The sequence below is a fragment of the Rana temporaria genome, chromosome 1 (assembly GCF_905171775.1).
Source record: "Rana temporaria chromosome 1, aRanTem1.1, whole genome shotgun sequence".
Lineage (NCBI taxonomy): Eukaryota > Metazoa > Chordata > Amphibia > Anura > Ranidae > Rana > Rana temporaria.
Genome location: NC_053489.1, coordinates 151,273,402 through 151,299,360, shown reverse-complemented (window position 1 = coordinate 151,299,360; position 25,959 = coordinate 151,273,402). Strand labels below are relative to the sequence as shown.

General features: G+C 46.6%; 1 protein-coding gene across 4 annotated transcripts in view; it reads right to left on the bottom strand.

Annotated features, from left to right (window-relative positions):
- The window catches only part of LOC120932100 (synuclein alpha interacting protein), a 336,823-nt gene extending 314,402 nt beyond the window's left edge, over positions 1 to 22,421 (bottom strand). For 3 of the 4 annotated variants that reach the window (XM_040344238.1, XM_040344252.1, XM_040344261.1), the window contains exon 1: positions 22,283 to 22,421. The gene's annotated coding sequence lies outside the window, so the exon portion shown is untranslated. The remainder of the gene's footprint in view (positions 1 to 22,282) is intronic. The other variant, XM_040344270.1, reaches the window with a different exon arrangement.
- Positions 22,422 to 25,959: the final 3,538 nt, after the last annotated feature.

Sequence of the window (25,959 nt, the reverse complement as noted above, 5' to 3'; positions counted from 1 at the left end):
GCAACTGGGCCCCCTGCAGCATGGGGCCGGATCATAATTGTGACCCCTGTGTCCCCTGTCGTTACGTCCCTGCATGAACATCCTAACACATGTGCAAAATGCAACTTTAGGAGAGATTTTTTAAAGGGTTACTAAACCCAGGACCCTGCATTCACTATATCCGATTTCCCACAGTACACAGAACATGGAAATGCATTTATTTTTGTAAATACTGTATAAACTGCTAAATACCTTTTCTCATCAGTAGTGTATATTAGTCTTGTGACTGCTATCAGTTTCGGGCCGAGTACTAGTTAAAGCTTGTAGGAGGAGTTTTCATTCTCCTCTGACTGCCCTAAGAGGCTGCATGACCCCTGACCCTCTGTCTGGACAGTGCTAATTGGCCCTGTGCTGATCACATGTACCCTCCCAAAACAGAAAAACTTCTCGAGCAATACACACCAAACTGAGCATGTGCAGAGTGCCCTCAACGCTTTGTTCTATTAGGAGATGGATTGAGGATCAGAGAAGAGAAGATCAAACTGCCTTTTTACACAAGCGTAGGATTAACCCCTTAGGTTCCAAAGTGAGTATAATAAGCATTCTTTACTGCATATACAAACTGATTTTACTGTTGTGGGGTTAGTAACACTTTAAGCTGCTTTTTTTCTGCCAGGACCAAAGGCAAAATCATCCTGTGTGCATGAGGCCTTAAAGTATATATAACTAAAAGGCAAAAAAAAATTTTGTTTTGGATAGTGGGGAGAGGGATTAGAACCCCTGTTAGTTTGTATTGCTGTCTGTGCCCCCGTTAAGGAGATTTACTCTCTCTCAGGGCCGATCCTAGGGCCACATGCGCCTGGGTGCAGAAATATTTCTGGCGCCCCCACATGGGCGTGGTCATTTTACTAACTCCTCCCCATTTACCGCCAATGCCCCAACACTGTCAGTGTGAAAGGGTGCAGGAATGGGCAGGGGCTGTGTATCCTATGCAATCTATCATGCAATAAAACATCTAGAGCAGGGGCAGCCCAGAGCACATGTAAAGGGATGCTGGGGATGCCATCCTCCTGCACACAGCACACTAAAACACTGTGACTCACCTTGGTTCTATCTCTGTGCAGCCTGAGATAGAGATGGGAGGGGGAGGCATTCCAAATGGGGTTGGTGGAGGCTGTGCAGGATCCAAGACTCCCAGTGTGAGGAATTCAATCCTGCGCATCAGCACTCAGCACCCACTGAAAACTAGAACCCTCTGGAAGGTCAGGAAGAGGAGCGGCCCCTCCCCCGAGCATTGCCAGGCTGGACAGCTGCCCTATGCTCACACATCAGTTCTGGATGGACACACACCTATTGCTCAGAACACTAGTTCTGGACGGACACAAACAAGGAGAGAAAGAGGGAGGGGAGAACTCTGGCACTTCGGCGCCCCCACCTCTGCAGGCGCCTGGGTGCAAAGCACCCTGTGCACCCTGCCTAGGATCGGCCCTGCTCTCTCTATTTGTCCTGTTTACCACTATTATTGAAAGTGCAGTAAAGAAAATTCTAAATGTTGGGCTATCCCCAGAAATGTAATAAAGAGGATACCTTCAAATGGGGATACTAGTTCTAGTGCGCTGGGGGTCCCCAAGGAATTCCCTTTATTTGCAGGGATTTACTCTCACTTCATGATTGGCTATGGGACACAAAGTGAAGGGAAATCTCCCCAATGGGACAAAAATAAAAAGTTTTGCGTATAGTTCTACTTTAATGATATGATGCTGAAGGTCCGAAGACAACACTGGTTACAGAAAAGGTTGGCAAAGATACAAACAATGATTTTTTTTATATATTAGAAATAGAGGGATTGATTTACTAAAGGCAACTAGAAGGTTCACTTTGCAAAGGAATTATCCCCAGAGCTTAGTGAATGAGGTGACGCTCTGCTTTCTTCCATCATACAATCATATGCAAGCAAAAATGCTTTTTTTTTACATTTTCCACCCACATTATAGGATTATCTTTGCACATTTCACCTCATTCACTAAGCTCTAGGGCAGACTCCCTTGCAAAGTAGACAGTCTATTTGCCTTTAGTAAATCAACCCCATAGATATAAGATATTAAGACATGTGTCTATGTGACTTGCAGACATCCCCAACTTTTAGCTCTAGGATCAACAGTCTACTATTAAAAAAATCCCACCATGGCCATTTCCTCCCGTCAGAGGTGTCCCGAGAAGGCCTGCCACTATTGTGCCATAGTTAGTGCGACTGACGCCAGATTGTTGCTACTGGACAATAATAATGTAATGTTTACAAGTGTCATTGACAATACATGTATCTACAGCTCATATATATTTTGTAGCAAAACATGTGTACACAGATGGGGCATAGCATAGGTAACACATCTAAAGTCCACAAGAATTCAAGGCCCATCAGTCCCAATAAACAGATCATGTGATACATTGCAACACTTGGAAGGCAGCTCCTAAGAGCCGGTTCACACAGGGGCAGCACGACTTCCCGAGCGACTCGGCAAGGCAATCTGCCCACGACTTCAGAGGCAACTTGCAAAATTACTTCTGTATTGAAGTCAATTCAAGTCACCCTGAAGTCGTCCCAAAGTAGTACAGGAGCCTTTTTCTAAGTCTGAGCGACTTGAGTCGCTCCTATTAGAACGGTTCCATTGTGCAGAACGGAGCGCGACTTGTCAGGGGGCTAAGTCACCTGTCGAGTCGCACCTGTGTGAACCCGACTCTTAAACACATGAAGGGATCTCTTCAGCAACAAAAAAACACAAACAAGGGCGCCACTCTGGTGCAGCATTAAACACAAGCGATTAATAAAAAATAAACAAAACAGTTGGCAACATCAGTGGCGGCTGGTGCTCAAAATTTTTGGGGGGCCCCAAACGAAAAAAAAAAAAGAAAGAAAAAAATTGCAGCTTCACTGTGCCCATCAAATGCAGCCACTGTGCCATCAATTGTCACCACTGTGCTATGCCATCAAACGCAGCCACTGTGCCATCAATTGTCACCACTGTGCCATGCCATCAAATGCAGCCATTGTGCCATCAATTGTCACCACTGTGCCATGCCATCAAACGCAGCCACTGTGCCATCAATTATCACCACTGTGCCATGCCATCAAATGCAGTCACTGTGCCATGCCATCAAACGCAGCCACTGTGCCATGAATTGTCACCACTGTGCCATGCCATCAAACACAGCCACTGTGCCATCAATTATCACCACTGTGCCATGCCATCAAATGCAGTCACTATGCCATCAATTCGCACCACTGTGCCATGCCATCAAACGCAGTCACTGTGCCATGCCATCAAACGCAGCCACTGTGCCATCAATTTTCACCACTGTGCCATGCCATCAAACGCAGCCACTGTGCCATCAATTATCACCACTGTGCCATGCCATCAAAGGCAGTCACTGTGCCATGCCATCAAAGGCAGTCACTGTGCCATGCCATCAAACGCAGCCACTGTGCCATGCCATCAAAGGCAGTCACTGTGCCATGCCATCAAACGCAGCCACTGTGCCATCAATTGTCACCACTGTGCCATGCCATCAAACGCAGCCACTGTGCCCCTCAATTGTCACCACTGTGCCCATTGTCACCACTGTGCCCTTTAATTGTCGCCACTGTGCCCATTGTTGCCTCTGTGCATGTCACTGTGCCCTTTAATTGTTGCCACTGTGCCCATTGTCACCACTGTGCCCATTGATGCCATTGTGCCCTTTGTCGTCACTGTGCCCATTGATGCCACTGTGCCCTTTGTCGCCTCTGTGCCCTGTAAAATGCACTTACCTTTCTCACTTCCGCACAGCCAACCAACCAGCTGCCGTTATTCAGGTGGTCAGCGCTCAAGTTTCTGGCCATCTGAATAGACCAGCGGCAGCTGGCAACAATAACATACATTCATGCAATGCATGAATGTACAGTATGTTATTTTAGTGGCGCTGCGGAGCCAGAGGGGGCGGCGCTCCAGCGCCCTCTATAGGCGGACCGCCACTGGGCAACACACATTACAAGGGAGTAAACGTGCTTGTCACGCCAAGACCGATTGGTGTAGCTGCTGTTTCCAGGGGATCCACTGCTTCAATCGCAAGCAAGACCGCTAGGATCTGCAGTGATCCTAGCTGACAATTATATTTGTGTTGTTTCCAGCCATGTAATAAACAAAGCTGTTGTCAAACATACTACTAAAACTAACCATGCATTAGTAGATTTCTGAATGAACGTTCAACTATTCGTACAAAAATTCTCATCAGTACATTTGATGACACGATAAATATCATTCAAAAGCGCATCAACAATGGGTTGCTTTTAAAGTGTTAGTAAACCCACAAAAGTAAAATCAGTCTGTATATGCAGTAAAGCATGCTTGTTATACTCACTGTGGAACCTAAGGGGTTAATCCTCTGTTTTGTTATTGAAAGGCTGCTTGATCTTGTATGCACAGATCCTCCCCTTTCCTGCACTGTCACCGTAGACAAGACAGAGACTTTGGAGTCAGGCTGCACATGCTCAGTTTGGTGTGTATTGCTAGAGAGGTTTTTTTTACTTAGGAGAGTGCATGTGATCAGCACAGGGCCAATCAGCACTGTCCAGACAGAGGGTCAGAGGTCCGGCATCCTGATAGGACAGCTAAGTGCAGTATGAAAACTCCTTCCACAAGCTTTACCAGGATAGAAATCACAAGACTGATATATACTGCTGATGAGAAATGGTATTTAGCAGTTTATATTTACTAAAATAATTGCATTTCCATGTTCTGTGTACTGTGGGAGAGCAGAGATAGTGAATGCGGGGTCCTGGGTTTAGTAACGTTCAAGGTTGTAGTGAATGGACTTTCCACAACAAAAAACACATTCACTGGGCCAGATTCAGATACCTTTAGGCGGGTGTAGCGTATCTCCTATACGCTACGCCGCCGTAACATTTACGCCAGAAGTTACGGCGGCGTAGCGTATACGGGCCGGCGTAAGCCCGCCTTATTCAAAACTGGCTGGTAGGGGGCGTGTTGTATGCTAACTAATCGTGACCCCACGTCTTTGACGTTTTTAACGAACGGCACATGCGCCGTCCGTGAAAGTATCACAGTGTGCATGCTCCAAATTACGCCGCAAATAGTCAATGCTTTCGACGTGAACGTAACTTACGCAAAACCCTATTCGCAAACGACTTACGCAAATGACGTAAAACGGAAAAAATTGGACGCTGGCCCGACGTCCATACTTAACATTGCGTACGCCTCATAGAGCAGGGGTAACTATACGCCGGAAAAAGCCTTACGCAAACGACGTAAAAAAAATGCGCGGGGGGCACGTATGTTTCTGAATCGGCGTATCTACCTAATTTGCATATTCGACGCGTAAATCTCCAGAAGCGCCACCTAGCGGCCAGCGTAAATATGCAACTAAGATACGACGGTGTAAGAGACTTACGCCGGCCGTATCTTAGTAAAATTTTGGCGTATCTTGCTTTCTGAATACAGAAAGAAGATACGCCGGCGCTTCCTAGAACTTACGCGGCTTATCAATAGATACGCCAACGTAAATTCTATCTGAATCTGGCCCACTGTTTTCAATGAATTTGCTCAAGTAAAAATTTCCATCCAGCTCCTTCGAATTTTCTGGTCACTTGCATCAAAAACAAACACTTCTAATGCCGGTGCACACGACCGTTTTTCACGTCGTGAAAAAGAACGACATGAAAAAACGACAAGAAAAAAAATAGAGCAGATTCTAAAAAAAAAAAATCGGCCATTTTCTTGTCGAGAAAAATGCTCTGGAGCATACACAAAAATGGCATTTTTCTCGTCATGAAAAACGGTCGTGTGTACGTAGCATAATAATTAGAAATTTAAACAAATGTTCTTAAAACTACAATTTTTTTAACTATATTCTACTAGTTTATGGCCAGCCTAAAGTAAAGCTGTAATATAAATAAGCAAGTTTGAAGAAGACTAATGCCCAAGGGTTAAATTGTAAAAGACAGCAATTTATAACCGCGGACTACTCATACCCGACTCACTTTCGCAAGAAGTCTCTTGAAAATTGCCGAAATTGGAAAGATTGATGAAATTCAGAAAGCAATGTGAATGTTTCACTGGAATAAAAATAAATGCTACTATAAAGATCTTTTTTTACTTTGAATGTTTACATGGAACGAGAAGTGTCTGTATAGGCAGTAGAAAGGGTAGCCATGTATATACTGTAAGTACTGGAAGACTACGCCATGGATGGGCAACTTTCCATATTAAAGTGTTGATGACTTAGATATTCCACAATGCTCTGCCAGTTGCTGGCTGACAAAGCATTTTGAGAAATTTAAGAGCAAAATCTGCTAAAGGTTTGCTATGGTTATATAATAGGAAACAGTGGAAAAGCACTGCATTTAATTCTCCTTGTATTATAGACTGGACTTTGTCGCTATGGGGTCCTACAAGTTCCCATCATATGCGGGCAGCACCCTTTATTTGCCGCACTGGAATAGGATCGCATGGGTGTTCACAACAATTGCATGTTATTGCACTGAGGTGTCCTATCAGGATGCAGGACCCCTGACCCTCTGTCTGGACAGTGCTGGTTGGCCCTATGCTAATCACATGCACTCTCCCAGGAAAAATCACACCCATGCAGTCCAATTCAGCCAATCACACTGCATTTTATGACTTGTTTTTGGGGTGTCGTTAAAGCGGAGATCCACACAAAAAGGACTTTTCGGAACCCTCCCCCCTCCGGTGTCACAGTTGGCACCTTTCAGGGGGGAGGGGGGTGCAGATACCTGTATAATACAGGCATTTTTACTCACTTCCGGGAATAGACTGCCGCGGGAGTCACTCCCTTTCGCGTCACCCCCTGCTGTCTTCTGGGAAACACACGGGTCCCAGGAGACAGCAGGGACCAGTGAGGGCGCACCGCGCATGCGCAGTAGGGAACCAGGCAGCGAAGCCGCAACGCTTTACTTCCTGATTCCCTCTTTGAGGATGGCAGTGGGTGCAGCCGAGAGACGAGCGATTGGGTTTGAGTGTGATTTGAGCCCATACAAAAGGAATGGGCTCAAATCATACTGAAAAGAATCGCATGTGATTTAAACAGAAAAGCGGTGCGATTCCTACCCGATTTACATGGGGTTTCCTGCACCGCATCAGTGTGAACCAGCGATAATGCTTTCTTTTTCTCAAATTCCGACTTCCATTCCCTAATAAAGTATAAATCATTTCTGGATTCTCCGCTCAGTATGAGTTTTCATGAAAGTAATAGGAGGCCCTTGTAGTTGGGTTCTCCCATGCAGTGAGATTTAAAAAGTGTGAGAGATTTCATGGATCATAAATTTGACAACGCAGAGAAAAAGTTATACAATTGAGTGTATCTCCCCTAGTACACAGCGTACCTTCCATATTTCTCTCTAAAGGCCCATACACACGATCGGATTTTCCGTCAACAATGGTCCGGTGAACGTGTTTTACCGTCTGTACGCTCCATCAGACAATTGTTGTTGGAATTTCCGACAACAAATGTTGGCTGTGCATGCTGTCAAATTTTCCGACAACAAATGTATTACGTCAGATCATCAGGGACTAAAATCCAAAGTACAAACACGCATGTTCCGAACCAATGCTAAACATCAGACAACAATAGCAGAAGTTGCCCAAAGGGTGGCGCTAAAGAGCTGAAAAACCTTGTGATTTGGTGTATGTTGGCTGAAAATGTTCTGTCGTGTGTATGCATACCAAGTTCACGGACAACGCCCTTCGGACAAAAATCTAAGGAAAAGTTAGATGTAAGTTCGATTGTGTATATGAGGCTTAAGTGTTTCTTTGGGATCAACCACCCATTCCAAGTCAATTTATGTCATCTTGTGTTGCTTTTCCTAGCCTACAATTTAAAAAATTACATATGTTCCCCCAGGGGAACCAGAGGAAACTACCAGTGGGTCCAAAGGTGAGAAAGAGGCGGCATTATATCCCTTTGCCACAAAACAGTGTGTGCCAATGGCCATACAAAGTGCACAGTTCGATATGGAGGGTACATTGTGACTCGAAGTAATCTTATTGGGAGTATGTCAGGGGTTGACAAATTTGCTTGGAATCTAGGAGCCAGCTAAAAAAGTTAGGAGCCAGAAAACTCGCCCTGTCCCGACGAGCTTGCGCGCAGAAGCGAACACATACGTGAGCAGCGCCCGCATATGTAAACGGTGTTCAAACCACACATGTGAGGTATCGCCGCGATTGCTAGAGCGAGAGCAATAATTCTAGCCCTAGACCTCCTCTGTAACTCAAAACATGCAACCTGTAGATTTTTTTAAACGTCGCCTATGAAGATTTTAAAGGGTAAAAGTTTGTCGGCATTCCACGAGCGGACGCAATTTTGAAGCGTGACATGTTGGGTATGAATTTACTCGGCGTAACATTATCTTTCATAATATAAAAAAAAATGGGGATAACTTTACCGTTGTCTTATTTTTTTAATTAAAAAAGTGTAATTTTTTCCCAAAAAAAGTGTGCTTGTAAGACCGCTGCGCAAATACGGAATGACAGAAAGTATTGTCAACGATCACCATTTCATTCTCTAGGGTGTTAGGATAAAAAATATATATAATGTTTGGGGGTTCTAATTAGAGGGAAGAAGATGGTAGTGAAAATAGTGAAAAATTACATTAGAATTGCTGTTTAACTTGTAATGCTTAACTTGTAATACCAACGGCCACCACCAGATGGCGCCAGCTTACACATCTGGTGGTAATAACTTGTAATACCAACGGCTCACCACCAGATGGCGCCAGCTCACAAAAGAAAAAAAAATACTTTTTTTTTTGCCCCCCCTTCCAAGCCAAGTCGCCAGGACCCTATTTCTAGTCGCCATGGCGACCTGGCGCCCGGGATTTGTCGAGCCCTGGAGTATGTGTATAGTCATAATGATATGGCCACTCTGTCCTCCCCGCTGCATGTAAATTGTAGGTTGCACAGGGGTGTGTTATGCCTTGTTTCCACTGCACGGATCGGTTCGGGTCAGAAAGAATGGAGCGGTTAGAATGGGACCGGTCTATTCTGCAGAGCATTTCCACTGCAAATCGGACCATCCGGGACCATGCAAGGTTTAGAAAAAAAGCCTAGCACGTCCACCAATCAGTGAGATGTATTTGCAGGTCCGCCCTAATGGAACCGTTCCATTCTCTATGGCCCCACATCTGAAGCAGGACCCAGAATGGTCCGGTACGGTTCGCTTTTATGGCACGCTTTCATAATGGAAACACCCAAAAAAGCGAACCGAACCGTACCGAACCGAACCGATCCGCTCAGTGGAAACGAGGCATTAGTGATTGTGTGCACCTCTGATCAAATATTGTAAGCGCATTTGTAGATATGGGACTCTATGAGACAGACGGATCAGGATAAGTAGAACAAAGGAATGATAGGGCATGAAAAGGTCCACCACCATGTGTGCAGGAGACATGAATGAATGTTCTTTAAATATTGCAGGAACACTGGGATCTACAGCTAAAGTCAGATGCCGCGATCATTTTTCATGACGAGAAAAATAACAATTTTAAAAATTGGTTGTTAAAAAACGGTAGTGTATGGGCTCCAGAGCATTTTTGTCGAAGATAAAAATGGCCATTAAAAATTTAGAACCTACTCTATTTTTTCTCGTCGTTTTTCACGTCATCCTTTTTCACGTTGTGAAAAACGGTAGTGTGTACGCTTTAACTAGGGGGTAAAAACATGCTTGCTCAGAAGCAATTTATGAGACGGGGAAATTAGCATAAGCAGCCCAAAGGGTGGCGCCATTCGAATGGAACTTCCCCTTTATAGTGCCGTCGTACGTGTTGTACGTCACCGCGCTTTGCTCGAGCATTTTTTTAACGAACGTGTATATGCAAGGCAGGCTTGAGAGGAATCACGTAGAGAAAAACTTTGTTTTTTTCCATGACATGAATAACGGTCGTGTGTACGTGGCAAGAGAGTTCAACTGAGAGTAATGAAGACATCAGCCATCCAGTGGAAATGTGACATAGTCTTTTGCCTTGCACACACGATTGGAATTTCTGATGGAAAAAGTCTGACGGAATTTTTTCATCCGATATTCCGACCATGTGTGTGCCCAATCTGAGTTTTTCCATCGGAAATTCCGACGGACTTAGAAAGAGAACATGTTCTCTTTTATTTCGATGAATATTGGAAATTCCGTCTTTATGGAACTCATACTCATAAAAACATGCATGCTCAGAATCATTGAACTTCATTTTTCTCGGCTCGTCATAGTGTTGCACATTACCGCATTTTGGACGGTCGGAATTTGGTGTGACAGTGTGTATGCAAGACAGCTTGAACGGAATTCCGTCAGAAAAATCAGTCAGAGTTTAACGGAAATTCCGATCGTGTGTATGGGGCATTAGACAATCTGGAAGACTGCAGTGAGAAAGGAGTGGGACCAGGATCATGATGCTCCAGCACTGCCTTCTGGATCTACCTTCTATCTAGTCTGCCAGGGTTCTTGAAGGTGAGAAATGGTAATATCTTCCACTACTCTCCAGTCAGGGATATCAATCATAGACAGCTCTACTTGTTCGATGAAACGATCGAGACAAGCTTGTCTCTGAGGGTGACTGTTATATTCCCTGACTTAGCAGTCAGACAGAAGGGGTCACCATAATGACAAGAAATATTTTTGCACAGCTGTTCTAGTAGTGGGAGAAGGGATTGCCGCATCATTAAAATACATCTGGAGAGGTCAAGGAAAAGGCTCAGTTGGGCCCTATTAAAATCAAAGTTATTGCTTCTTGTTCTGCGTATTTTTTATGTAATTTACAAAATACATCTCTGGTCTTGTCTTGGTCCTGGGTTGGAGGGTGAAATGGTCTGTGAGCGCTACCAGTCTCAATGTGATTGTCATGGTTTGGTCCCAGTATTTGACTGAAAATTTCATGTGACAGATGATTGGATCTTGGGGTCTGGTTGCTTCCGGTAAACCTTTTCTTTTAATTTTAGAACATCTGCTCCTGTTCTCGTAGTCATCTAACTGTAACAATAAGGATTCTAGCGAAGGTCAGTGTAAGTTTTTTTGCGGCAATTCTAGGGAATGAAGAAAGTCCTCCCTTGTATTTTCTAGTGTTTCAGTTCTATGACTGAATTGAGTGGTGCCAGCTATAACATTTTTAAGTTCTTGCTCAAATGACATTACCATCCATTTGAAACACTGCTCTAGGTCATCTTTCGTGGTTAAAGAGGAGGTCCACACAAAAAGTGAACCTCCGCTTTTCAGAACCCTCCCGCCTCCAGAGTCACATCTGGCACCTTTTAGGGGTGAGGGGGTGCAAAAACCTGTATAAAACAGGTATTTGCACCCACTTCCGGGAATAGACTGCCGCGGGAGTCAAACCCTTCCCGTCCTCTCCGCTGTCTTCTGGGAAACACACTGGTCCCAGGAGACAGCAGGGACCAGTAAGGACGGGCCGCGCATGTGCAGTAGGGAACCGGGCAGTGAATCTGCAACACTTCACTTCCTGATTCCCTCACAGAGGATGGCGGCAGGGGCAGCCGAGAGACGATCGACCTCAGCTGCCAACATTGCAGGCATGCTGGACAGGTAAGTGTCCATTTATTAAAAGTCAGCAGCTGCAGTATTTGTAGCTGCTGGCTTTTAAAAAAAATTGGGGTTGACCTCCGCTTTAAGGTCCTGATGTGGGCTTTAAAGTCCCTATCAACTTCTTTTTTCCCTGCAACAGATATTAATACGTGGGAACTTGGTGAAGCAGGTGTATGTGAGAGGTCTTCATTGTCTACCTTCCCCAGGGGATTGGGTATAAAGTCTAGGCTGTGTAGCGACAGGCTCTGCTGTGCTCTTCTTGCAGATGCCAAGTTGGTTGTGACCTGGTGTTACTCTCTCAACTCAAAGAAGATGCAATCTATGGCAGCCTTCATGGCTTGAGGGTTCTGAGGTTTAGAAGAGATCCTCATCTTCCATGGCTTAACTTTTCTGCTTTCTCACTTGCTTTAAACCCCCATGGCAGCTTATAAGGTACATTAAGACATGCGTCTTAATCTCCCTTAAGCTATGTTCAGATTGTGCTTCAAAGGCAGTAAGAGCCACTACTACATACCCTCTTTGTGGTCACATTGGCGACTCGAAGGAGGAGGATGAGAGATCGGGAAAAGGGTAAGAGAGGAGAGCGGGCTGGGGACAGGATCGTCATAGAGCACTGGTGGGACCCGTACATGGCTTTGGCCTATAGGAGAGAGAGATAACAATGTTCTGGGGGCCTTTGGTAGCAGGCTGCACCCCCATTACCCGGTGCTGGGGAAGTTGGGTGACTGCTGCCTAAGGCCTGATTCACACATATGCATTTTAAGTGCTTTTTGAATTTTGCACTACAGAACGTGTTCCATAGGAAACCATAGGAAACCATGCTAAATGGACTGTAGGGCAAATATGCAAAAGGCACTAAAAATGCATAGGTGTAAATCAGGCCTAAGGCATAGCTCCCAACTTTTTGAGATGGGAATGAGGGACACCTATCAGCAAAAGAATGCAGGCATAGGACACACCGCTTGCCACGCCCCCTTAAAGGAGAATTGTACAAAAAACAAGATTGGTTAAGCCCACAAGTGCTTTTTTTTACCACTACTATTCCTTTATATTGGCTTTTGGAATTGACAAATGCAGCAATTTAGGAATCAGATGAAAGGTTTAGCGCTGGAAAACAATTTTTGATAGATAAAAGTGCTTTTTATATACATCTATATAGATCAGACCAAAATTAAGGGAAAAATTAGGTGGAATGAGGGACATTGCTCCAAATTAGGGACAGTCCCTCGAAATCAGGGACGGTTGGGAGCTATGCCTAAGGGACACATTCATAGGTGTGCGCAGCCTATTGCATTAGGGTGTGCACCCCAAAGCTCCAGCACATATCCCCGCTCTTCATCCTGAAACAATGAGAGAAAGAGGGAGCAAGGGAGCACGCGGGGGACCCAGGCAATAGAAGGAAGAGGAACAGGGAATGGAGGGGTGGCATCTATTCGTACCGATCCCCTATATTTTCCTCCTGTGGCAGTTGAATGTTGACAAAAGGGAGAGAAGGAGAAGCCTACTTTCAGCTGCTGCAGAGGGAAAATACAAACCGGTCCCACTAAATTCCACCCCCGCGGCCTCTCCTATCCAGGTTCTGTGGACCGGCAAGGAAGGATTGCGGTTTACCTGTGACCTGCCCACCAATGACAGGTTGCCAACCCCAGTATTAGGGTCTGCCCAGGCACACCTGGCACCCCCCTTGCGCAGGCCTATGGACACATTTTATATACACTGTGAGTGTTGTGCACTCCAGCAAAGTACTGTTTATGATATATCTGTCTCTATAAAATAATATATAATGATGGCCAGATAGATATATAGATATGTGTAGATAGATAGATAGAAAGATACGAGTAGATAGATAGATAGAAATAAATCTAATAATTAATGTCAAGTGCCTCCGAATGTATTCTAAAATAATGTAACACAAAATTCCAACGTTGACATTTGAAATAAAAAAGCTCTTTCATTATACTCGCCAAAAGCAGTGCAGCTGCACAGAGCAGTAAGTAGAGATAATCCTCACAAAGTCAGTTCCACCTCCAGAACCGTTCAAAAAAAAAAAAAAAAGAAGAAATGGCTCTTCAAGCTCCTGTTGGGATATGAGTTATGAGGTTATTTTTGCGATTTTTCTCTCAGTAATGATAATCTCTGGCCTGTCAAGCCTCACATGATATATACCCAGCTGAATGGCTTGTTTAAGACCCCCTTTACTCCCAGGTTCCTGCAGCTGACAGCTGAGCAGTCTTTGGAGAAAGTAAATGGTGCTAGGAAGAGAAGGAATGCCTTCACCCCTACACATGTTAGAAGGGCTCTGGCATGCCTCAGTGGAACAACTAACATCACAATACACAGTAGCTTGCTGTGTCCTGTTATAGAAAGGTTAAGTCCACCTACATTTTTTATATCAGGTTCATGTAGGCAGGTTGAATTATTCCTCCCTTCCCAGAAATGTTGGTGACTCTAGTAGAGCGATCTCCGCACTTGCGTTTATTAGGACCTGTGTGGATGGCCTTCCATAGGAAATGCAGTGTGCTCCTATTATCACTTTAAGATGCTCCAGGGATGGATTTTATTTAAGCTGGCCATACCTGCTGGCTGAACGCAAAAAAAAAAAAAAATAGTGTTCACTTTTTATAATTAACACTAAATTAGCCTTAAAAGAACACTAAAGGTTTGTTTCTTTATTAGATCAATTGATTGCTGTAAGCTAGAGCATTTAAATTTCACTTACCTCGTTTTTCCTTTTGACCTCCAAAATACAGTAATCCAGGTTTGAAAATGCCATTTCCCGTCACCCCTCTTCTTGCTTTCCACCAGCATCTGAGCCGTATTGCATGGTGGAAAGCAGAATGTGCTCACCCCCTCCCTATGACTACAGCCCTGCGTGAAGATGCTCTCTTATCCCTCACAGGCATGGAGGCTAAGCCTAATGGGAACTGTAGTTCCCATTAGGCCGTGATGTAGCAAGAATGAATGCGCACCGCAAACCAGGAAGTCAGTGAGAATAACGATTCAGGAGTGACGGAGGTGAATAAAACAGCTTGATTTCAACAGGTATCAAACTAGTCATAATGCAAAACATTACTTTTTACTTTATCAGCTACTGTCAGACTTTAATTTAAGAGGAAAATATTTTTGTCTTTACAACCCCTTTAACACTAAATTAGCCTTAAGCCCTGTACACACGGCCCAGAATCTCGTCAGGACAAAAACATTGTTTTTCCCGACGAGATTCCTGGCAAGATTCTCTTGCCGGCCGAGTGCACACACACTCCATTCAAAAGAACCACCGTTCTTTTGAATGGCACGAACGCGGTGACGTCATCGACTACAGTGATGCCATCGCCGCCGTCTTGCTACACCCCACCTATGCCTTGGAAGCTACTGCGCATGCGTCAAAGTCATTTCGAGCATGCGCGGGTTTCCACGGCGACAGGTAAGTATACAGACGCTCGGGTTTCTCAGCAGGAAAACACTGCCGAGAAAATAGAGAGCAGGTTCTCTATTTTTCTCGTCTAGATTATGGGCAGTTTTCTTGACGAGAAACCTCAAAGCCTCGTACACACGCACGGTTTACTAGGCAAGAAACCTCTGCCAGCAGTTTTCTTGCTGGCACTTGCTGAGAAAACCGAGCGTGTGTAGGAGGCTTTAGGCTTGCGCAACTTGTTATGCGACTTTCGGCACTAAAGTCCCAAGACAAATCGTACCCAGGGGCGGACTGACCACTTGGGCACTGCCCAAGGGCCCCATGCAACTAGGGGGCCCCCATCAGGGTTGCCAGCCTCAGTAAAACCAGGGACAGTATGTAAAAATCTGTGTTTTTTTACATCTATCTATGAATTATTATGTATGTGTGTATATGTATGTGTGTACTGTGTGTATATGTATGTGTATACTGTGTGTGTGTGTGTACTGTGTGTATATGTATGTGTATGTGTATACTGTGTGTGTGTACTGTTTCTGTATGTGTATTATGTGTGTATGTATACTGTGTGTGTATACATGTGTGTGTATGTATACTGTATGTGTGTGTGTGTGTATGTGTATACTGTGTGGCCCCATAATCTATTGCCTGGGGGCCCCATCATTTCCTATTGCCGGGGGCCCCATAATCTCCTATTGCCCGGTGGCCCCATAATTTCCTATTGCCCGGGGGCCCCATGAGTTGTCAGTCCGCCCCTGGTCGTACCCCATGTTTTTCAATTACAATGGTTCAAATATGTGCAACTTGAAGTCACAGCGACTTTAACCCCTTTGCGCCTAGGGGTAAAACAAATCTTAATGCCTGAGCCCAATTTTATAAAAAAACATATATATCATTAAAAAATACTTTGTGCATCCAGGTGGATAAAACCTTGTTTTTTTTATTGGGCTTTCATTTGATGGTAAGTGGTAATGGAGATCTCCTGTCCCCCCCCTCCCCCATTATCAAAGGAAAACTGGCCCAAAATAGTAAAAAAAAAACATTTTATAAATGTAGCCTTATATTTCTTGCTACTACCACAACCTAACACCAAAGAACAACCCAAAATAAATTCTCCTGCTCCTGATGATTGCAAGGATACCACATATGTGTATGTTAGTTGTTGTTTATATCTGTAGTACAGCACAGAAAAAGTAGTGTGTATTTTGCTTTATTTTTTATCCTAGCTAAAACACACTAATACTAATAAAAAAAAATCCTGTCCTAAAAAAATCCTGACCCTGACCTTTGACCCTTGCATTGACCTTTGTCCCAAACACTAACCATGGCATTGACCTAGATCAAACCTATTTTATTTATTTATTTTCCTACACACACTTTTTTTTTCCTATCTCTGTAAGGACAGAGAATGATATAATGTATCTTTCTCGTCCATTCAAAGAGACAGAAAACACAGGGGCAGGCATAACAGTGACTGATCACTGTGGTAGCCAATCAGAGGCCACCACAGCAATCAGGTGACCCAGAATCGGATATTTCGGGTCCCGATTGTTAGAATGGGGCTCGCAGCTCTCGTTGAGACCCCGGTCACTGTGCTGGGAGTGCACCATGCAGCACAAAGGGAGGTACGCAAATATGCGGCCCCTCAGCAAAAAGCCCAGTGCAGTGGGGCCACATATTTGTGCTACATCGGCGCCAAAGGGGTTAAAAAGGTTCCTGCACTACTTTTTTTCGACTTTCACCTGAATGTTAAACATGTCACAGTTGTGCAACACTTCAAAGTCGTATCTAAGTTGAACCCATCCAAAGTTGCACTCCTGCGACTTTGGCGTAGTACAAGTGTAAATTGATCCTTAGTACCGGTTTCACACTTGTGCGAGTTGATACCGAATGCGATGCGTTAAACACAAACTAGATTCGCATGTCACCCAAAAAGTAATTAATCACATCTCTGCGTTGTGATTCCTCTCCGAATGCGATGAAAAAAAGAGCTATATATATATCGTATTTATCGGCGTATACCGCGCAGTTTTTCCCCTTAAAATAAGAGTAAAATCGTGGGTGCGCGATATACGCCGATACCCGCTTCCCGCTCTCAGTTTGAACACCTCCGCCGACATATACCGAGCGCAGTACACTCGGGTACATTCGGCCAGGCTCGGCTTCGCTCGTGGTCACGCTCTGTGACGTTTATGCGTGAGAAGCCGAGCGTGCCCGAGTGTACTGCGCTCGGTATATGTCGGCGAAGGCGTTCAAACTGAGCGCGGGAAGCGGGGATTCGACTCGGAGACAGCGCGGGAGAAGCCGGGAGGACACCACCGAAGCCGCAGACGGACGCCGGACGGGACAAAGCCGCCGATGGATGCCGGGCAAGACACCAAAACTGTAAGTAATAAAATGTTTTTTTTTTACAGGAATTTCGGGTCTACATTAGGGGTGCGCGCTATACGCCGGAGCGCGCAATACCCCGATAAATACGGTATATATAAATAAAATGTTATATTACTATTATTATATAGTATATTTTTTTATATTTTCCATCTGCAGAAAACTACAGAAGGGGGAGGAGACAAGACCAGTCCCCCTGCACAAGGAGAGTGGGTAGTATTGACTGGTCCTAACAGGAATCTCCTGCACAGAAGTTTCACACTGAACTCCAAGCACAAAAGCTGTCATTGAAATATATTCCCCAATACTCTCAAAGGATATAAATCCATTAGTGTGCACCAAATACCTTTACAAACCTGGAAATCCCCTTGTAAAATTAGCAGTGGCATCATCACTGTGCTGTAGATAGTGTGTGCAAAGAGCAGAGCTGTGGGAGGGGCTATCTGCAGAAAACTACAGGAGGGGGAGGAGACAAGACCAGTCATTCTACACAAGGAAAGAGAGCAGCAGTGACTGGTCTTTATTACATGAAGGTCCACACTGGATTACTGCACAGATCTGGAAGAAATACACAAAGAACACCAAGATCCAAGGAAGAATACACAGTAGTTTGAGAATATTTGCCTATTCCACAGTTCATCCTTAAAGCGGTGGTTCACCCTAAAAACCAAGTTTCTACCATCAAATCCAGCATAGTAGCATGAGTTACAGTATGCCTTTATTTATTTTTTGGCGCCGTACTCACAGTTTAATCCCGTAGTGAAGTTTCAGACTCCCCGCGGGGAATGGGCGTTCCTATGCAGAGGGAAGATGATTGACGGCCGGCTATGGCGCGTCACGCTTCCCGAAAATAGCCGAAATAGGACTTGGCTCTTCACGGCGCCTGCGCAGTCAGCTCCGATGTCTGTGCGCAGGCGCCGTATAGCGCCGAGTCCTACTCCGGCTATTTTCGGGAAGCGTGACGCGCCATAGCCGGCCGTCAATCATCTTCCCTCTGCATAGGAACGCCCATTCCCCGCGGGGAGTCTGAAACTTCACTACGGGAGTAAACTGTGAGTACGGCGCCAAAAAATGAAATAAAGGCGTACTGTAGATCGCGCTAGTATGCTTGATGGCATGCTAGAAAAAAAAAAAAAAGAGCCCCGTGTCTGTAAAGGCAAGACCCCAACCAGAACTCACTGAGCATCATATCAGCTCTGAAGCCGGCTATACACTATACCAGGGATCTTCAAACTATGGCCCTCCAGCTATGGTGGAACTACACTTCCCATGAGGCATTGTAACACACTGACATTCACAGACATGACTAGGCATGATGGGAATTGTAGTTCCTGAACAACTGGAGGGCAGTAGATTGAAGACCCATGCACTATACAACCTGATTTCTGCACAATCTGCTTTACAGTTACCAAAAACGTAATATGTGGCAAACCTATTCGATTTGCATTGAATCGGGCAGGCGCTTGCACTACATATCTGATGGTAGATCCAAAGCAGATTGTACAGTGTATGGTTAGGCCTAGGGGGGGCACACAAGCTTTGATTTTATTATCCAATTAATGTGTGATTTGTGATAAAAAAAAAATAGCAATCAAATAAACATAACATCCCTTCCAAACGATTTAAGCTCAATTTAGAACGGTTTCAGTGAAAGTTGATAGCTCAGGTTTGAAATGTATCAATAAAGTTGCATTGATCGGCATTGGTAATGAATTTGTTTGTATTCTGATCAATCAGATTGCATCTCTGAGTTCAACATGCAGGCTCACAATCTAAAACGTAGAACAGTTTCTTACAACCATCAATCAAAATGTACCTTCCCGTATGTACCATATCAATCAAATGGGTTGTCAATCATTGATTGATTATTCCTATCGGGGAAGATCGTTCAGAAAAGAAAACGATCATTTATCCAAGCATGTATGGCCATTAGAGTTGCAGGTTCTATTCAAAGGCAACGTTTATTAAACACCCTGCACTGGGCTCTCCTCCCATGCAGTCATGTGTAAATCATATATACAGAATAATGACTATTCCCCCATATCATTCCTAGGCATGTCTGTAGGGTAGGACTGGCTGTGCACACCGTCTGATGGAAAGCATACGGAGGGAGGAATGACTGCCAGACCCGGGAATTACCACTAATACAGTCTGAGAAGAGGATCAGGTCTCTGGGAGCAGATCATGACGTCAGGATTTGTCAGGGTATTATACAGTCCTCCTGTGCTGGAATATAATCCACAGCATGTCCTACTGACACAATGACCCCCATCAAGAGGGGGAACTGTCATCACAGGGCCAATGGGATCACAGGGACAGCATGATCAGAGGGACAGCGTGATCAGAGGGACAATGTGATCACAGGGACAGCATGATCAGAGGGACAGCGTGATCAGAGGGACAATGTCATCACAGGGCCAATGGGATCACAGGGACATCATGATCACAAGTGCAATGTGATCAGAGGGACAGCATGATCAGAGGGACAATGTGATCAGAGGGACAATGTGATCAGAGGGACAATGTGATCAGAGGGACAGCATGATCAGAGGGACAATGGGATCAGAGGGACAGCATGATCAGAGGGACAGCGTGATCAGAGGGACAGCGTGATCAGAGGGACAATGTCATCACAGGGCCAATGGGATCACAGGGACATCATGATCACAAGTGCAATGTGATCAGAGGGACAGCATGATCAGAGGGACAATGTGATCAGAGGGACAATGTGATCAGAGGGACAATGTGATCAGAGGGACAGCATGATCAGAGGGACAATGGGATCAGAGGGACAGCATGATCAGAGGGACAGCGTGATCAGAGGGACAATGTGATCAGAGGGACAGCATGATCAGAGGGACAGCGTGATCAGAGGGACAGCATGATCAGAGGGACAGCGTGATCAGAGGGACAGCATGATCAGAGGGACAGCGTGATCAGAGGGACAGCATGATCAGAGGGACAGCGTGATCACAGGGACATCATGATCACAAGTGCAATGTGATCAGAGGGACAGCATGATCAGAGGGACAATGTCATCACAGGGCCAATGGGATCACAGGGACAGCATGATCAGAGGGACAATGTCATCACAGGGCCAATGGGATCACAGGGACAGCATGATCAGAGGGACAATGTCATCACAGGGCCAATGGGATCACAGGGACAGCATGATCAGAGGGACAGCATGATCAGAGGGACAATGTGATCAGAGGGACAGCATGATCAGAGGGGCAATGTGATCAGAGGGACAGCATGATCCGAGGGACAGCGTGATCAGAGGGACAATGTGATCAGAGGGACAATGCGATCAGAGGGACAGCATGATCAGAGGGACAGCGTGATCAGAGGGACAATGGGATCACAGGGACAGCATGATCAGAGGGGCAATGTGATCAGAGGGGCAATGTGATCAGAGGGGCAATGTGATCAGAGGGACAGCATGATCAGAGGGACAGCATGATCAGAGGGACAGCGTGATCAGAGGGACAGCATGATCAGAGGGACAGCATGATCAGAGGGACAGCATGATCAGAGGGACAATGTGATCAGAGGGACAGCATGATCAGAGGGACAATGTGATCAGAGGGACAGCATGATCAGAGGGACAATGTGATCAGAGGGGCAATGTGATCAGAGGGACAATGTGATCAGAGGGACAGCATGATCACAGGGACAGCATGATCAGAGGGGCAATGTGATCACAGGGGCAATGTGTTTAGAGGGGCAATGTGATCAGAGGGGCAATGTGATTTAGGGGACCAGCATGATCAGAGGGACAATGTGATAACAGTATCAATGTGATCAGAGGAGCAATATACTGCATGAGAGGAGTTTTGTGATCGGATAGGTAATGTATAACAGGGACAAGATGATCAGAGGAGCAATATGGGGGGGGGCACTGTGAACAGAGGGGTGATGTGAATCAGGGGGGGGGTGATCTGATTGGAGGAGGGGGATTTGAAAGGGGGGTGATTATGTGATGGGGGGGTGATTATGATGTGATAGGGGATGATGATGTGATTGGGGGGTGATTGTGATATAATGGGGGATGATGATGTGATGGGGGGGGGGGGTGATGTGATCAGGAGGATGATGTGATTGGGAGGGGGTGATGTGACAGGGGACGCGGTGATGATGTGATGGGGGGGGGGGGTGATGTGACAAGGGGATATGTGATGTGACAGGGGATGGGGGTGATGATGTGATGGGGGGGGGTGATGTGACAGGGGATGGGGGTGATGATATGTGATGGGGGGGGGGGGGGTGATGTGACAGGGGATGGGGGTGATGATGTGATGGCGGGTTGGTGTGATTGGGAGGGGGTGATGTGATGGATGTATAAGAGGATCTCTTTCTTGTATGGGGGGATTACACTGGGTGAGATGTGTAGATGGTGTGTAGATCAGACATGATGTCTGTGTGACATGACATTGTGTGACATGAATAGAGAGCTGACATTAGGACAGTCTTTGTGCCTGTCAGTACCTAGTACGGATGACATGTAATCCATCAATGTGCTCCCCCCGGGAGGGGGGTCACGTGACGCCTGCCTTGGCTCCATCCACGGTCATTCTATTACTATCATTAGATGGAGATGATAGAGATGAGGGATATAGATAGAGATGAGGGATATAGATGGAGATGATAGAGATGAGGGATATAGATAGAGATGAGGGATATAGATGGAGATGATAGAGATGAGGCATATAGATGGAGATGAGAGAGATGAGGGATATAGAGGTCGCTCCCCATTCTTAGTAATGATACAATGGGAGGATGTATGAGGACAGAGCGGTCCAGGAGCCGCGTTACTATAGATACGATCAATCAGCATCCGCTCTCCTCTCCCGACCATTGTCCGCCCTCCTCCCCCCCGTCCCCTCCAGGACCCCCCCGGGCTCCGCTCACCTTGGTGATGTCTCCTGCCGGGGAATGATGCGGAGTCCGGGCTGCGGATCCCACTGAGGACGGACGGCCTCCCAGCACTACACCGCGTCCTTCTCATACACATCGGCCCTGATCATCCCAACCACATAGGGTTAACCCTGCCACCAAGACACACCCCCGAATATTTACTGGCTCCAGCTGGGTAGAAGAAGGCGGATCCGGACTGGGCACGCCCCATTCGGTCACAAGTCGGCTTCTTGTTACATCTGGAGGATCGTGTGTGCTGGAGAGTGTCGGGACTCGGGAGCTGTACGGCCCGAGATCGGACCATGCACGATCCCCGAGATCCGACCATACACTGTCCGAGATCAGACCATACACTGCCCGAGATCCGACCATACACTGTCCGAGATCCGACCATGCACTGCCCGAGATCCGACCATACACTGCCCGAGATCCGACCATACACTGTCCGAGATCAGACCATGCCCTAGATCGAACCATGCACTGCCCGAGATCCGACCATACACTGCCCGAGATCCGACCATACACTGTCCGAGATCAGACCATACACTGTCCGAGATCAGACCATGCCCTAGATCGAACCATGCACTGCCAGATCCAAACATGCCCGAGATCCGAACATACACGGTCCGAGATCAGACCATACACTGCCCTAGATAGGACCATGCACTGCCCGAGATCCGACCATACACTGCCCTAGATCCGACCATGCACTGCCCGAGATCCGACCATACACTGCCCGAGAATCGACCATACACTGCCCTAGATCCGACCATACACTGCCCAAGATCCGACCATACACTGCCCGAGATCCGACCATACACTGTCCGAGATCAGACCATGCCCTAGATCGGACCATGCACTGCCCGAGATCCGACCATACACTGCCCGAGAATCGACCATACACTGCCCGAGATTAGACCATACACTGCCCGAGATCCGACCATACACTGCCCGAGAATCGAACATACACGGTCCGAGATCCGACCATACACTGCCCGAGATCCAACCATGCACTGCCCGAGATCCGACCATACACTGCCCGAGATCCGACCATACACTGCCCGAGATCCGACCATACACTGCCCGAGATCCGACCATACACTGCCCGAGAATCGAACATACACGGTCCGAGATCTGACCATACACTGCCCGAGATCCAACCATGCACTGCCCGAGATCCGACCATACACTGCCCGAGATCCGACCATACACTGCCCGAGATCCGACCATACACTGCCCGAGATCCGACCATGCACTGCCCGAGATCCGACCATGCACTGCCCGAGATCCGACCATACACTGCCCGAGATCCGACCATACACTGCCCGAGATCCGACCATGCACTGCCCGAGATCCGACCATGCACTGCCCGAGATCCGACCATGCACTGCCCGAGATCCAAACATGCCCGAGATCCGAACATACACTGCCCGAGATCCAAACATGCCCGAGATCCGAACATACACTGCCCGAGATCCGACCATACACTGCCCGAGATCCGACCATACACTGCCCGAGATCCGACCATACACTGCCCGAGATCCGACCATACACTGCCCGAGATCCGACCATACACTGCCCGAGATCCGACCATGCACTGCCCGAGATCCGACCATACACTGCCCTAGATCCGACCAGGCACTGCCCGAGATCTGACCATGCACTGCCCGAGATCCGACCATACACTGCCCGAGATCCGACCATGCACTGCCCGAGATCCAACCATACACTGCCCGAGATCCGACCATGCACTGCCCGAGATCTGACCATCCCCGAGATCGGACCATGCACTGCCCGAGATCCGACCATACCCGAGATCCGACCATGCACTGCCCGAGATCCAACCATACACTGCCCGAGATCCGACCATGCACTGCCCGAGATCTGACCATCCCCGAGATCGGACCATGCACTGCCCGAGATCTGACCATGCCCGAGATCGGACCATGCACTGCCCGAGATCGGACCATGCCCGAGATCAGACCATACACTTCCCGAGATTCATGCACTGCCCAGGATCCGAACATGCACTGCACGAGATCCGACCATACACTGCTCGATACAGCTTGTATAACAGTGTAAATTTGCTGTCCCCTCAAAATAACTCAACACACAGCCATTAATGTTTAAACCGCTGGCAACATAAGTGAGTACACCCCTAAGTGAAAATGTCCAAATTGGGCCCAATTAGCCTTTTTCCCTCCCGGTATCATGTGACTCATTAAAGTGGAGGTTCACCCGGAAACTACATTTTTTACCCTTAGATTGTTGCTCATTTTGTCTAGGGGAATCGGGTAGTTGTTTTAAAATTGAAGCTGTACTTACCGTTTTAGAGAGCGATCTTCTCCGCCGCTTCCGGGTATGGGCTGCGAGACTGGGCGTTCCTATTTTAATTGACAGTCTTCCGACGGTCGCATACAGCGCGTCACGATTTTCCGAAAGTAGCCGAACGTCGGTGCGCAGGCGCAGTATAGAGCCGCACCGACGTTCGGCTTCTTTCGGCTACTCGTGACGCGATGTATGCGACCGTCGGAAGCCTGTCGGAAGACTGTCAATCAAAATAGGAACGCCCAGTCCCGAAGACCATACCCGGAAGCGGCGGAGAAGATCGCTCTCTACAACGGTAAGTACTGCTTCGATTTTAAAACAACTACCCGATTCCCCTTGACTAAATGAGCCTCAATCTACGGTAAAAAAAAATTTTATGGGTGAACTCCCGCTTTAATGTTACAAGGTCTCAGGTGTGAATGGGGAGCAGGTGTGTTAAATTTTGTGTTATCGCTCTCACTCTCTTATACTGGTCACTGGAAGTTCAACATGGCACCTCATAGCAAAGACATAAAACGATAATTCTCGCGCTCTACAAGACTCTGGTCCGGCCGCACCTAGAGTATGTTGTCTAGTTCTGGGTACCAATCCTTAGGAAGGATGTACTGGAAATGGAACGAGTACAAAGAAGGGCAACAAAGCTAATAAAGGGTCTGGAGGACCTTAGTTATGAGGAAAGGTTGCGAGCACTGAACTTATTCTTTCTGGACAAGAGACGCTTGAGAGGGAATATGATTTTAATTTACAAATACCACACTGGTGACCCCACAATAGGGATAAAACTTTTTACGGAAGGGAGTTTAATAAGACACGTGGCCATTCATTAAAATGAGAAGAACAGAGGTTTAACCTTAAACTACGAAGAGGGTTCTTTACTGTAAGAGCAGCGAGTGCCCGAATTGTCAGTCCACCCCTGGCCAAGATCATACAGCGGTTTAATAGGACTGGTTCCACTCAGAACAGGCCTTGCCATGGTCAACCAAAAGAGTTGAGTGCACATGCTCAGCATCATATCCAGAGGTTGTCTTTGGGAAATAGATGTATGAGTGCTGCCAGCATTGCTGCAGAGGTTGAAGAGGTGGGGGGTCAGCCTGTCAAAGCTCAGACCATACGCTGCACACTGCATCAAATTGGTCTGCATGGCCGTCGTCCCAGAAGGAAGCCTCTTCTGCCTACAGTCAAGCGTGGTGGTGGAAGTGTCATGGTCTGGGGCTGCATGAGTGCTGCCAACACTGGGGAGCTACAGTTCATTGAGTGAACCATGAATACCACATGTACTGTGACATACTGAAGCAGAGCATGATCCCCTCCCTTCAAAGGCTGGGCCGCAGGGCAGTATTCCA